This window comes from Elephas maximus, chromosome 11, assembly GCF_024166365.1.
Source record: "Elephas maximus indicus isolate mEleMax1 chromosome 11, mEleMax1 primary haplotype, whole genome shotgun sequence".
NCBI classification, from domain to species: domain Eukaryota; kingdom Metazoa; phylum Chordata; class Mammalia; order Proboscidea; family Elephantidae; genus Elephas; species Elephas maximus.
In genome coordinates this window covers 74426678-74441952 of record NC_064829.1, presented here as the reverse complement: position 1 = coordinate 74441952, position 15275 = coordinate 74426678, and the positions used below count along the sequence as shown (strand labels likewise).

At 39.2% G+C, this 15275-nt stretch overlaps 1 pseudogene; it reads right to left on the bottom strand.

Moving 5' to 3' along the window:
• Positions 1-12199, bottom strand: part of LOC126086140 (ras-related protein Rab-13-like) — a 43292-nt pseudogene extending 31093 nt beyond the window's left edge.
• Between the last annotated feature and the right edge of the window lie 3076 nt (positions 12200-15275).

Sequence of the window (15275 nt, the reverse complement as noted above, 5' to 3'; positions counted from 1 at the left end):
GGAAACTCTATGGGGCAGTTCTACTCTGTCCTATAGGGTCACTATGAGTCAGGATCAACTCGACGGCAGTGGGTTTGGTTTTGGATTTTAAGCATACACAGAACCAGAACAGAAGCCTCCAGGTTTGTACAATTAAAATTAATTTAAAACTGACAGAAACATCAATTCAAAGGCTTTAAGAAAACATGGCAAGCATTCTAAAATATTTTAAAGTCTGATGTTGAAATTATGTGTAATTTTATTATTTTAATTTCCTTTTTAGTGTACAAGCATTATTTCAATACAGAAATTAATAAGCATATATTTGAGTTTATTTTAGTCAAACCTGTTAGCACCTGTAACTTTTTTCAACATTACAAATTGACAGTTTCTAACTAATTTTACATTCATAACAGCATACTTCAAACACATTAGTCTAATTATTAATTCCTCAATTTGACTCATTTGTTACCCCGTCCAGTATATTCTGCAAAAATAAAAATAAACTTCCTGTCTAAACTCAGAGCAATCTCATGAGGAAATTCACTTGCACTTGAACATTTCCTCAGCTCTACTTACTGCTCTCTCAATGTTTGACTGAGGGCTCTGACTCAACTTCCATTTTCTTGATATTCCTTTTTCCTGTCTCCTTATGTTACTGAATTTTTTTTATCTTTTATGTGGATTATTTTCACCCACTTCTTTTTATACAATACTTTGTAATTAATCAACATAAAACCAATTGCCATCGAGTCGATTCTGACTCATAGTGACCCTACAGGACAGAGTAGAACTGCCCCATAGGGTTTCCAAGGAACAGCTGGTACATTTGTACTGCCAACTTTTTGGTTAGCAGCTGAACTCTTAACCACTGTGCCACCAGGGCTCCTAGTGAACTTAAGGAAATAAAATGTTGCAAAAATCTGTAATCCTTTAAGGATCATTAAAAAAGCATATTCCCTTGGTATGTTCTTGTCTAATGTTCTGGATATTTATGGCCAAATTGTTGTGTGCCCCCTCCCCCGAAGGTTTATATCCATACATTATCTTTTTTAAAAATCCTTTTTTTCAAAATCAGAGTCTTCTCTTTTGTAAATGTGGTTATTTTATATTGTTTGTTTCATCCCCTCTTTGTCTACTAGCATGGATAAAGTAACATTCATTCACTGCTTCTTTTTTGATGTAAATTACCTATTCATGATTTTTAATCATTTTTAAATGGAATTTTTATAATTTTTCTGTTGATTTGTATAAGATAATTCCATATTTAGGGTAGTGCTTCTCAAATCTCAAATTCCATACAAATAGTCCCAGTTTGTGTTTGTGTTTACTGTTTCAACATAAAGATGTTTAAATTTTTAATTTAGCTGAATTTAGAATTAATCTTATTAATTGCTTCGATACAGCTACATATAGAAAATTTTTCACAGTGTAAAGAATACTTGAATGTGTAAAGTCTAGTTTCTAGTTATTTCATACCATTAGGAATATAATCTAAGTGATATTTGCATATAGTATTTGTGTATTTGCATATAGTATTTGTATATAATACAACTTCATTTTAGTTTTAAATACTTTACCAAATATTTGAAAGAATTTACCCGGGAGAAAAGCTTGCAATTACCAATGACTTCCTTCTACAATCCCTTCTTCAAGTTGACCTGTTCGGACCCATTTATTTTATTAGAGTTTTGTCCCATTATATTTTTAATAAACAAAAATTTAAAACATACAGTAGTCCCCCTTTATGCAAAGAGGATATGTTCTGAAAGTCCCTGTGGATGCCTGAAACTGCAGATAGTATGGAACACTACACCCAGTGCTGGCCAGTGGATTCCAACTCATAGCGACCCTATAGGACAGAGTAGAACTGCCCCATAGAGTATCCAAGGAGCGCCTGACGGACTTGAACTGCCGACGGTTGGGTTAGCAGCTGTTGCACATAACCACTAGGCCACTAGGGTTTCCCGGAACCCTATACATGCTATGTTTTGTCCTATACATATGTATGATAAAGTTTGATTTATAAATTAGGCACAATAGAGATTAGCAATAATTACTAATAATAAAATAGAACAATCATAACAATTAAAAAAAAAAAAAGCTCATTGTCAATTCCGACTCATAGCAACCCTAAAGGACAGAGTAGAATTGCCCCGTAGAGTTCTCAGTGAGCACCTGGTGGATTCGAATTGCTGACCCTTTGGTTAGCAGCCATAGCACTTAAACGCTACACCACTAGGGTTTATACTGTAGTAATCGTTATGGGAATGAATGTGGTCCATAGGTAGGACAAAGTGGGATGCTTGAGATTTCATCTCCCTACTCATTTAACATTTTTGGACCTAGGTTGACTACAGATAACTGAAACTGTAGAAAGGATGACAGCGGATTGGGGTGGGGGGGTGGGGGGGAGGAGGGTGCTACCATATTTTAATTAAAATAGGAATAATTTCTCCCTTATGCTTCTCTTTCTAAAATTGTCTTCATTTTCTGACCTATTAATTCTTCCACTTAAACTAAATATTATCATTTTCCAACTAAATAATTTTTTTTAATTTTTAGAAAATATAGAAATGTATTAAATATAAATATAAACCCTGTTGTTGTTAGATGCCCTCTCACTGGTTCCGACTCAGAGTGACCTAATCTATAGCAGCATGAATCACTACCTGGTCCTGTGCCATCCTTATGTTACATTTGAGCCCATTGTTGCAGCCACTGTGTTAATCAATGTTGCTGACAGTCCTCCTCTTTTGTGATGACACTCTAATAAGCATGATGTCCTTCTCCAGGGAAAGGCCTCTTCTGATAATATGTCCAAAATATGTGAGACAAAGTCTCATCATCCTCGCAGCCTAGGAGCATTCTGGCTGTATTTCTTCCAAGACAGACTTGTTCATTCTTCTGGCAGTCCGTGGTATATTGAATATTCTTTGCCAACGCCATAATGCAAAGGTACCAATTCTCTGATCTTCCTTACTTATTGTCCAGCTTTCACATGCATATGAGGGGACTGAAAATACCATCTCTTGGGTCACGTGCATCCTGATCCTCAAAGTGACATCTTTGCTTTTCAACACTTTAAAGAGGTCTTTTGCAGCAGATTTGCCAAAGCAATACATCCTTTGATGTCTTGACTGCTGCTTCCAGGGACGTCGATTATGAATCCAAGCAAAATTAAATCCTTGACAACTTCATTATTTCCTCCATTTACCATGATGTTGCTTATTGGTACAGCTGTGAGGATTTTTGTTCTCTTTATGTTGAGGTGCAATCCATACTGAAGGCTGTGGTCTTTGATCTTCATTAGTAAGTGCTTCAAGTCCTCTTCACTTTCAGCAAGCAAGGTTGTGTCTCCTGCATATTGCAGGTTGTTAGCGAGTCTTCCTCCAATCCTGATGCCACGTTCTTCTTCATATTGTACAGCTTCTTGGATTATTTGCTCAGCATACAGAATGAATAAATATGGTAAAAGGATACAACCCTGATGTACACCCTTCCTGATTTTTAACCATATAGTATCCCCTTGTCCGAGAAGATGGACTATATGAAGAAGAACAGGGCATTAGGGTTGGAGGAAGACTCATTAAGAACCTGCCTTATGCAGATAACACAACCTTGCTTGTGGAAGGTGAAGAGGACTTGAAGCAGTTACTGTTGAAAATCAAAGATCACAGACTTCAGCATGGATTACACCTCAACATAAAGAAAACAAAACTCCTCACAACTGGACCAATAAGCAATATCATGATAAATGGGGAAAAGATTGAAGTTGTCAAGGATTTAATTTTACTTGGATCCACAATCAACACCCATGGGAGCAGCAGTCGAGAAATCAAAAGATGCATTGCATTGGGAAAATCTGCTAAAAATGACCTCTTTAAAATGTTGAAAAGCAAAGTGTCACCTTAAAGACTAAGGTGTGCATGACCCAAGCCCTGGTGTTTTCAGTAGCCTCATATGCACGCGAAAGCTGGACAATGAATAAGGAAGACTGAAGATGAATTGACACCTTTGAATTATGGAACTGGAGAAGAGTATTGAATATACCATGGACTGACAAAAGAACGAACAAGTCTGTCTCGGAAGAATTACAACCAGAATGCTCCTTAGAAGCAAGGATGGCGAGACTACATCTCACATACTTTGGACATGTTGTCAGGAGGGATCAGTCCTTAGAGAAGGACATCAAGCTAGGTAAAGTAGATGGCCAGTGAAAAAGAGGAAGACCCTCAATGAGATGGATTGACACAGTGGCTGCAACAGTAGGCTAAAACATAAAAGTTGTGAGGGTTGTGCAGGACCGGGCAGTTTCCTTCTGTTGTACATACAGTCACTATGAGGTAGTAACAACAACAACAATCCCCATATTCTGTTGAAACATCTATGTACAGGTTCTGCGTGAGCACAATTAAGTGTTCTGAAATTTCCATTTTTGCAACGTTTTTCACAATTTGTTATGATCCACACAGTCAAATGTTTTTTCATAGTCAATAAAACACAGGTAAACATCTTTCTGGCGTTCTCTGCTTTCAGCTAAGAGCCATCTGACATCAGCAACAATATCCCTCAATCCACAATCTCTTCTGAATCTAGCTTGAATTTCTGGCAGCTCCCTTGTGATGTACCGCCACAAAGGATTTTGAATTATCTTCAGCAAAATTTTACTTGCGTGTGATATTCATGATATTGTTCGATAATTTCTGTATTCTGTTGGGTTACCTTTCTTTGGGCTGAGCACAAATATGGATCTCTTCCAATCAGTTGGCCAAGTAGCTGTCTTCCAAATTTCTTGGCATAGACAAGTGAGCACCTCCAGCGCTGCATCCATTTGTTGCATCATCTCAGTTGGTATTCCAACAACTCCTGGAGCCTTGTTTTTCACCAGTGCCTTTGGTGCAGCCTGGACTTCTTTCATCAATACCATCATACTTGGTCACATACTACCTCCTGAAATAGTTGAATGTCAACCAATTATTTTTGGTATAGTGCCTGAGTATTCCTTCTTATCTTCCTTTGATACTTCCTGCATCATTCAATATTTTGCCCCAGAATTCCTCAAAATTGTAACTTGAGGCTTGAATTTTTTCTTCAGTTCTTTCAGCTTGAAAAATGTCAGTCGTCTTCTTCCCTTTCAGTTCTCTAACTCCCGGTCTTTTCACATTTCATTGTAATACTTTACTTTGTCTTCTTGATCTGTTTCTTGAAATTTTTTATTCAGCTCTTTCCTTCATCATTTATTTCACCCATGTTAGTTACTCTATGTAAAGAGCAAGTTTCTGAGTTTCTTTTGACACCATTTGGTCTTTTGTTTCTTTTCTATCTTTTTAGTGATCTTTTACTTTCTTCATTTTGATGTCCTTGATGTCACCCCACAACTTTCGTAGTCTTTGTTCATTAGTGTTCAATGAATCAAATCTATTCTTGAAATGGTTTCCTATTTCAAGTGCGATACACTCAAGACTGTATTTTGTTTCTTGTGGATTTATTTTAATTTTCTTCAGCTTTAATTTGTATTTGCTTATGACCAATTGATGGTCTGTTCTGCACTGGGCCCCAGGCCTTGTTCTGACTGATGATATTGAGCTTTTCCATTGTCTCTTTCTGCAGAAGTAGTCAATTTGATTCCTGGGTTTTCCATACAGTGACATCTACATGTATAGTCGCAGTTTATGTCATCGAAAAAAGATATTTTCAACGAATAAGTCATTCGTTTTGCAAAATGCTGTCATGCAATCTCTGGTGTCGTTTCTATCACCAAGGCCATATTTTGAAACTATTGATCCTTTTTTTTTTTTTTGTTTACAACTTTTGCATTCCAATCACCAGTAATTATTAATGCATCCTGATTACATGTTTGATCAATTTCAGACTGCGGAAGTTGGTAAAAACCTTCAGTTTCCTCATCTTTGGCTTTAGTGATTGGTACACAAATTCAAACAATAGTCTTATTAACTGGTCTTCCTTGTAGGCATATGGTTATTATTCTATTACTGACAGCATCGTACTTCAGGGTAGATCTTGAAATGTTCTTTTTGATGATGAATGCGAAGCCATTCCTCTTCAATTTATCATTCCTGGCACAACTGACTATATGATTCTTTGTTTCAAAATGCCCAATACCAGTCCATTTCAGCTCACTAATGCCTAGAATATCGATCTTTATGTGGCCCATTTCACTTCTGATGACTTCCAACTTGCCTAGATTCATACTTCATATGTTCCATGTTCCAATTATTTTTGGATGTTTGCAGCTGTTTCTTCTCATTTTGAGTCGTGCCAAATGAAAGTCCCAAAAGATTTACCCCATCCTTGTTGTTAAGGTAGACTCTATTTTGAGGAAGCAGCACTTTCCCAGTCGTATTTTGAGTGCCTTCCAACCTGAAGGGCTCATCTTCTGACACTGTATCAGACAATGTTCCACTGCTATTTATAAGGTTTTCACTGGCCAATTTTTTTAGAAGTAGACTTCCAGGTACTTCTTCCTAGTCTGTTTTGGTGTGGAACTCTGCTGAAACCTATCCACCATGGTGAACCTGCTGATATTTGAAATACTGATGGCACAGCTTCCAGCATCACAGCAACATGCAAGCCACCACAGTATGACAAACTGACAGACATGTGGTGGAAATAAACCATACTCCCACTATGTAAGAATATTACCCTTTTTATATTTTGTTTTTCTGTACTCTTTTGCAAGTTTTGAAAACATACTTTTATTCCATATGCTTTCCAAAGTTGTTATTCCAATTAAAATAAAATGTTTTCTCTGATTGACAAATTGATTTTCAGTTTGACTAGAAGAGTTAAAAGTTGCAGTAAAATTATCTTTAAAAAGAAGACACTTCAACATATTTTAAAACAATATTAAGTGTTTTGGTACGGTTTAAGAGGAGACAGATCAGTGAAAGACAATGCAGAAATGAGTATTGGTATGTACATCTTTAATTATTGTAATACATGTAGTAAAATCGCTGGAATTCAGAGGAAGTCTATTCACAATTAGTGAGTCAATAAACACAATCCTAAGCAAATTGCTATGTTATTAATTTGATGATAAAAATTGTCTTGCATATTCATTACTGTGAATGTACTTAATTTCTTTTTATTCCTTGAAAGGCTTGAGGGAAATTGACATTGCAAAACACTTAAAGTGCCTAAAATAAATTATATCTCGGAGTGTCTATCATTTTTGTTGAAGTCCATGGTTAAGTCTGTTTTATGACATCCTATAATTACTTTGATAATTCTATATTAAATTTAAGATGCCAATTTGGAGCGCTGAAGCAAGAAAAGGTAAAAAACAAGAGGAGAAAGAGTTGAGAAATGAAAGTTTTTAACTATATTTATGTCAAGTTTTTCTTTGTTTTATGCTTGCTGAATGAGGTTATAATGGTGTCTACTTAAGCAAATTAGTCAAAATGGTTAGCACCTGTCTTAGGTGGGGTTCTCTAAAGAAGCAAAACCAGTGAAACGTATAAATATATATATATAGAGAGAGATTTATCTCAAGGAAATGGCTCATGTTGTCATAGAGGCTGGGAAACCCCAAGTCTGTGGGCCTGGGTCATGCTGGAGTTTTCTTCTGAATTAAGTGCTGCAGGGACTGATAAACTGAAATTCTGCAGGTAGATGGCAAGCTGCTGGCTCAGGCTACAGAAGCTAAGGAATCCAAGATCAGCAGGTAAAATGGCAGGCTACTGGCTCACAGGCTGTGGAGGCTGGTGAATCCCAACATCAGCAGGTAAGATGGCAGGCCACTGGCTCAGCTCCCAAGAACTAGAGGTCAGATGATGACTAGCTGGATGCAGGATCCAGAGCAAGCAAGTCAGCTTTGCCAGAACATCCATGTATGTATTGAAAACAAAGGGTGCTAATTGACAGTGGGACTTATCAACTCCATGTTCCATGAAGCACATCACACATGTGGGACATATCAGTCCCATGTCACATCACACTTTCTGTTTACACTTGAACCATAAAATATCTTACTCAACTTCCCAAAAATACAAATGAAATACTAAATAAACATTGCACTTGCTGGACATAATTGTTATCAGTTTTATTTAGAGTAGGCCATATCTGTCCGTGTTCCATGAAACACACCACACATGTGGGACATACCGGTCCCATGGCCTAGGAAGTGCATCATAAACTGTTTTAATCCCCCAAGTAACTCAATTAGTTTAATATTTCCGAATGCCAGTAAACATGCCTTCCCAGTAACACAAAGGACATACTTGTAAGCCTTATATTCACTATACAGAAACTAAATGTCACAAAAATTTCACACAATCACTCCTCCAGGAAGCATCGTCTCACGTGAACAACTCTCAACACTTCAGTGTGGTATAGATAACTTCCTCGTGTTTTAGGCAGTTACACTAGTATCTGCCAGAATGCCAGAATGTACTAAAGTGGCTCATATGCCTGAGAATAAACCTCCAGGGACAAAAAATGTAACACTGAGGTGTATATCCCATGGTCCATGAAAGGGTTAGAACTACCTTCTTCTATGACCTTTATTTCTTTTATTCTCAGCAAGCACCCCAGCTGATCATGGTTCTTTGCCTGGTGATTTAACCCAAACCTTCATTCCTGAAAGGTTTGAGCCATTAGTAGTAGTAAGTCATGTCGGAATTGAGTTCGCTGTAGTTTTCCATTGACTTTAGTCACAGGGCATGGTAGTACTAGGAGACACCCTTAGGGATCTCCTGGATTTCAGACATACTCTTGTTTACCTCCGTTATGCAACATCAATCCAATTTACCCTTGGCAGTTAGGGTCAACACCATGCACTTGTCATTTTGTCATACTGTAGTGGCTTATGTGTTGCTGTGATGCTGGAAGCTATCCCACCGGTACTTAAAATACTAGCAGGATGACTCATAACCAGGGTTTCAGCAGAGCTTCCAGACTAACACAGACTAGGAAGACGGACCTGAGAGTCTACTTCTAAAAAAATTGGCCATTGAAAAACTTATGAATAGCAGTGGAACATTGTCCAATATACTGCTGAAAGATGAGATCCTCATTTTAGAAGGCACTCAAAATACAACTGTAGAAGAGCTGCCTCCTCAAAGTAGAGTTGGCCTTAATGACATGGATGGAGTAAAGGTTTCAGGAACCTTCATTTGTTGATGTAGCATGACTCAGAATGAGAAGAAATAGGTGCAAACATCAAGTAATACTCAGAAAGTGGAATGTATGACATACAAATCTAGGAAAATTAAAAGTTATAAGAAAAGAGATGGAATGCATAAAAATCGATATCCTAGGCATTCGTAGCCATTTTGAATCAGACAATCATATGGTCTACTATGCTGGGAATGACAGATTGAAGAGGAATGCTGTCATATTCATCATCTAAAAAAATTCTCAAGATCATCCTAAAATAGTACCTTGTCAGAGACAGGATGATATTCACACATCTACAAGGAAGACCAGTTAATACAATTCTATTCAAAAGTACACACCAAAAACTAAGGCCAAAGATGAGGAAATTGAAGACTTTTACCAACATCTGCAGTCTGAATTTGATCGAACATGCAATCAAGATGCATTGATAATTACTGGTGATTGGAAAGTGAAAGTTGTAAACAAAGAGGAAGGATCAGTAGTTGGAGCATATGGCCTTGGTGAAAGAAATAATGCCAGAGATCGCATGATAGAATTTTGCAAGACCAATGACTTCTTCCCTGCAAATACCTTTTTTTCAACAAAATAAATGGCTACTATACATGTGGACTTCACGAGAAGGAAAACACAGGAATCAAATCAACTACATCTGTGAAAAGAGAGGATGGAAAAACTCAATTTATCATCAGTTAAAAGAAGGCCTGGGGCCAACTGCAAAGCAGACCATCAATTGCTTGTACGCAAGTACAAACTGAAGCTGAAGAAAACTAAAATAAATCCAGGAGAACCAAAATACGACCTTAAGTACATCACACCTGAATTTGGAAACCATTTCAAGAATAGATTTGATGCATTGAACCCTAATGAATAAAGACCACCACAGGAGTTGTGGGATGTCATTGAGGACATCAAAATGAAGAAAGCATAAGATCACTAAAAAGATAGGAAAGAAACAAAAGACCAAATGAATGTTGGAATAAACTGTGAAACTTGTTCTTAAATATAGAGTATTCAAAGTGAATGGAATAAATGATGAAGTAAAAGAGCTGAACAAAAGATTTCAAGGGCAGATTAAGACGACAAAGTAAAGTATTATAATGAAATGTGCAAAGACCTGGATTTAGAAAACGAAAAGGGAAGAACATGATCGACATGTCTCTAGCTGAAAGAACTGAAGACAAAATGCAATCCTTCAGTTGCAATTTTAAAGAATTCTAGGGCAAAGTATTGAACAAGGCATTTATTGAAACTTCTCAATTGGTATTCCATCAATTCTTGAAGCCTTGTTTTTCACCAATGCCTTTAGGACCACTTGTACTTCTTTCTTTATTACTATCAGTTCTTGGTCATATGTTGCTTCCTGAAATGGCTGAATGTTGACCGATTCTTTCTGGCACAGTGACTTTGTGTATTCCTTCTATCTTCTTTTGATACTTCCTGCATCGTTCAATATTTTTCCCTAGAATTCTTTAAAATTGCAACTCAATGGTTGCATTTTTTCTTCAGTTCTTTCAGCTTCAGAAATGTTGATCGTGTTCTTCCCTTTTAGTTTTCTAAATCCAGGTCTTTGCACATTTCATTTTCATACTTCAGTGGAATCGATGTAGTGTCTCCAAGTGGGAGCATTCCTCCTTTTGGAAGTAGGATCTCTAGACTCACAGACCATAGGGTTGCAGGAACAGGAAGCAAAACTTCTGCGAGTAGGTTACTAGGGGTAATAGTGAATTTCACCACTCCCATCTTCACCCCTTGATTCCTGGCTCTGTGAATCCTGGCTATGAGAGAAATAGCACTATGTGTTGTTTAGATCCTCCTGGAGAACATTGCCCCAACACTGCAAAGTGTTACCTCCTAGCTGGCACTGTGTGTCTTTAGAAGGCCATTTCATCATTCTATGAAGCCAGCTGCTTCAGGGTGATGGGAACATGCTACGACCACAGAATTCCATTATCATTTGCTATGACATGAGTCCTTTGATCCAAGGTGATGCTGTGTGGGGAACCATGATGGTGAATAAGGTATTCATGAGTCCATGGATGGTAGCTTTGGCAAAGGAATTGTGTTCAAGGAAGTCACATTCCAGAGTAAGTGTCTATCCCAGTGAGAACAAAAGGCTACACTTTCCAAGATGGAACTGGTGCATTTTAAACAACCTGCCACCAGGTTGCTGGCTGATCACCTCAAGGAATGGCGCCATATCAGGGATTCAGTGTTAGTCTCTACTGCTGGCAAATGGGACATTCAGCAGTGGCTGTAGTCAAGTTGGCCTTGGTGAGTGGAAGCCCATGTTGCTGAGCCCATGCATGGCTACCATCACTGCCACCATGTCTACTTTGTTTATGAGCTCGTTGGGCAATGACGGAGTGGCTGGGGAAAGAGGATGACTGATTTCCAGAGAAAGTGTCATCCTGTCCACTTGATTGTTAAAATCCTCCTCTGCTGAGGTCACCCTTTGGTAAGCATTCCCATAAGACACAAATATCTTCACCTTTTTGGCCCATTCAAAGAGGTCTATCCGCATACCTCTTCCCCATACCTCCTTGTCACCAATTTTTCAATCGTGTTCCTTCTAAGTCCCTGACCATCCAGCCAAACCATTGACCACAGCTGATGAATCAGTATAAAATCACACATCTGGCCATTTCTCCTTATAAGCAGAGTGAACAACTAGGTGCACTGCTTGAAGTTCTGTCCATTGAGATGATTTGTCCTTTACCACTGTCCTTCAGGGAGGTCCCAGAAAGGGGTTACAGTGCTGCCTCTGTCCAATTGCAAGGAGGGCCTGCATACTGTGCAGAACCATCTGTAAACCAGGCATGAGTTCTTTTATTCCTCAGTCAACTGGTCATAGTAACTCCCCATAAGGCCATAGGTGCAGATTGGGACAGGGCAGATAATGTGACAGGAGTGGAGATCATGGGCAAGTGAGACACCTCCTCATGCAACTTACTTGTGCCTTCAGGTTCTGCTCAAGCTCCATCTTGTATATACCACTTCCATTTAATGATACAGTGCTGCTGTGAATGACCTTATGTGGATCAGACAACGCAAAGCTCATGCTGAGTTGCTCAGGCTGCATGGTGACTTGGTGGCCCAAGGTTAAGTATTCAGTCTGTACTAAGGCTCAGTAACTAGCCGATAGCTGTTTCTCAAAAGGAGAGTAGTTATCTGCAGAGGATGGCAGGGCTTTGCTCCAAAATGCTAAGGGTCTGCACTGTGATTCACCAAAAGGGACCTGCCAAAGACTCCAAACAGCATCTCCATCTGCTACAGACACTTCAAGCACCATTGGATCAGCTGGATCATATGGTTCAAGTGACAGAGCAACTTGCATGGCAGCCTTAACCTGTTGCAGAGCCTTCTTTTGTTCTGGGATCCACTCAAAACTAGCAGCTTTTCAAGTCACTTGATAACTAGGCCAGAGTAGCACACCCAAGTGAGGAATGTTGCCTCCAAAATACAAAGAGGTCCACCAGGTGTTGTCCCTCCTTTTTAGTTGTAGAAAGGGCCAGATGTAACAACTTACGCACTTTAGGATGAGTATCTCGACATGCCCTACACCTCTGGACTCCTAGAAATTTCAGAAGTGGAAGGCCCCAGAGTTTTTGTGGGATTAATTTCCCACCCTCTAGCATGCAAATGTTTTACCAATAACTCCAGAGTCATTGACACTTCTTCTTTACTAGGTCTAATCAGCATAATGTCATCAATGCCATGGACCAGTGTGACATCCTGTGGAAGGGAAAGGCGATCACGGTCCCAGCCAACTAAATTATGATATAGGGCTGGAGAGCTGATATACCTCTGAGGTCAGAGAGAAAAAGTGTATTGCTGGCCTTGACAGCTGAAGGAAAATTGTTTCTGATGTTCCTTTGAAAAAGTCTTTGGCCAGATCAATAATTTCATACCAGGTACCAGGAGATGTATCAATTTGCTTAAGCAATGAAACCACATCTGGAACAGCAGCTGCAATTGCAGTAACCACCTGGTTAAGTTTATAATAATCTACTGTCATTCTCCAAGATCCATCTGTTTTTGCACAGGCCAAATAGGTGAGTTGAATGTGAATGTGGTGGGAATCACCACCCCTGCATCCTTCAAGTCTTCATGTTCCTTGAACCATTACTCCACACACCTAATAGTCATTCCCACACATATTCCTCGGGTTTCTATTTGTACATATTAAAAAAATTCAACAGTTCTTTTGGAGTGTAGTGTACATCCACCCTGGGTCATACTCGGTACTTCACCTTTTAGGGCTTGCTGGGGACTTAAGTCTATTTATAGGTCTAGAAGCAAGAATGGTTGTGGGGTGGGGCTTTGGAACATTCAGTAATGTCTTATAAAGCATCTATCTCAGGTGATGCCCCAGGCAATGCCCCAGGCGCCGCCTGAGGTGATATCTCAGACAAAGACTCCTCAGGTACACCCAAACCCCACTGCCATTGAGTCAATTCCATCTCATAGCGACCCAATAGGACAGAGTAGATCTGCCCCATATGGTTTCTGAGGAGCTGCTGGTGGATTTGAACTGCCAATTTTTTGGTTAGCAGCCATGCTCTTAACCACTGTGCCACCAGGACACAGCAGTGTTAATCTCATCAGATGGAGTTGGAAAAGATAATGGTTTTACTAAAAGGGTAGCATAGCAGACAAAGATGGAGTGATCTCTTCAGATGAGAGTAAGAGGGCTTGTTCTGTCAGTAAGAATGATTCAACAGAAATTAGGGGCTTGGCATCCCCAGCTTCCTGATTATCTATCTATATATCCCCATTCCAAGTTTCAGGATCCCATTTCTTCCCAATCAATATGCTCACTTTAACTTCAGACACCATTAGAGGCTGGGAATTCAACTGACAATGTAATTCAGCCACTCTTACGATAAGACTCTGGGTTTGGTTTTTGGCAATATCAGCTCTGTTACTACAAGAAATAAGGCTTTCTTTAAAGGCACAAACAGCAACTTTGAGGTTTTTTACATGCCCTCCAGCTGTGATTCTGAAGCATTGAGCTCATCTCTTTCTTTCACTACTTTGTCTAGTGAAAGTAGGACCAACCAACCAGCTTCCCTATACTTTTCATTCTGACAATATTGTAGAAAAGGATCAAACAGGCGATCACCCTGAGCCTTCCTTCTCACCAATACTTGATCTGTTGGTGTTGATATTTTGTATATTAATACTGCCACTGCATATCATGTATTAGCGGCCCCTCTTTACTACAGGAGGCAAGTCATCAGTGCTTTTAAGACTAGTCAGACTTGAGAACCAATTTAAAAAAACTCATCCTTATGATTTTGTTGCTCTGGAACCACTCAGTACCAAATGTCTTAGGCTGGGTTCTCTAGAGAAGCAAAACCAGTGAAACCAAAAAACCAAACCCAGTGCCGTCAAGACGATTCTGACTCATAGCAACCCAGTGAAGCATACACACACACACACACACACACACACACACACATACACACACACACGGGGGGGGGGATTTATCTCAAGGAAATGGCTCACACTGTTGTAGAAGCCAGGAAGTCCCAAGTCCATGACTCAAGCATCAGGCTAGAGGCTCCTCCTGACTCACTTAGGTGCAGAGGCTGATGAACCCAAGATCAGCTGGTTCAATGGTAGGCTGCTGGCTCATGGCCTGTGGAGGTGGATGAATCCAAGAGCAGCAGATAAGACGGCAGGCTCAAGTTGCAAGAACCAGAGATCAGATGATGACAAGTCAGATGCAGGATCCAGAGCAAGTAAGCCAGCTTTGCCAGAACATCCACATATATATTGAATGCAGGCCACACCCATGAGGAAACTCCCCTTACAACTAATTGGCTGATCATATCAGATCACAACCGGGAGGATGACTATATCATTCCATAACTGCCAAATTACATCATTATACAACCGCAGGACTACATCATTACATAATTACCAAATTACATTAATATCTACCTGCCAAGCCACTGAGAATTATGGCCCGGCCAAGTTGATACACAAACATAATCATCACGGTGCCTTAGGAAATTAAATAGGTATACAAAGGAACTGGAAGACTCATAGAAGCAGTACTCTTGGATAAACCTACTACACAGAAGTCAAAGAAAAAAAGTTCATAAAATAACCAATGTGGAAATTTCTTGGAGAAGCAAGGAAAGCCAGTA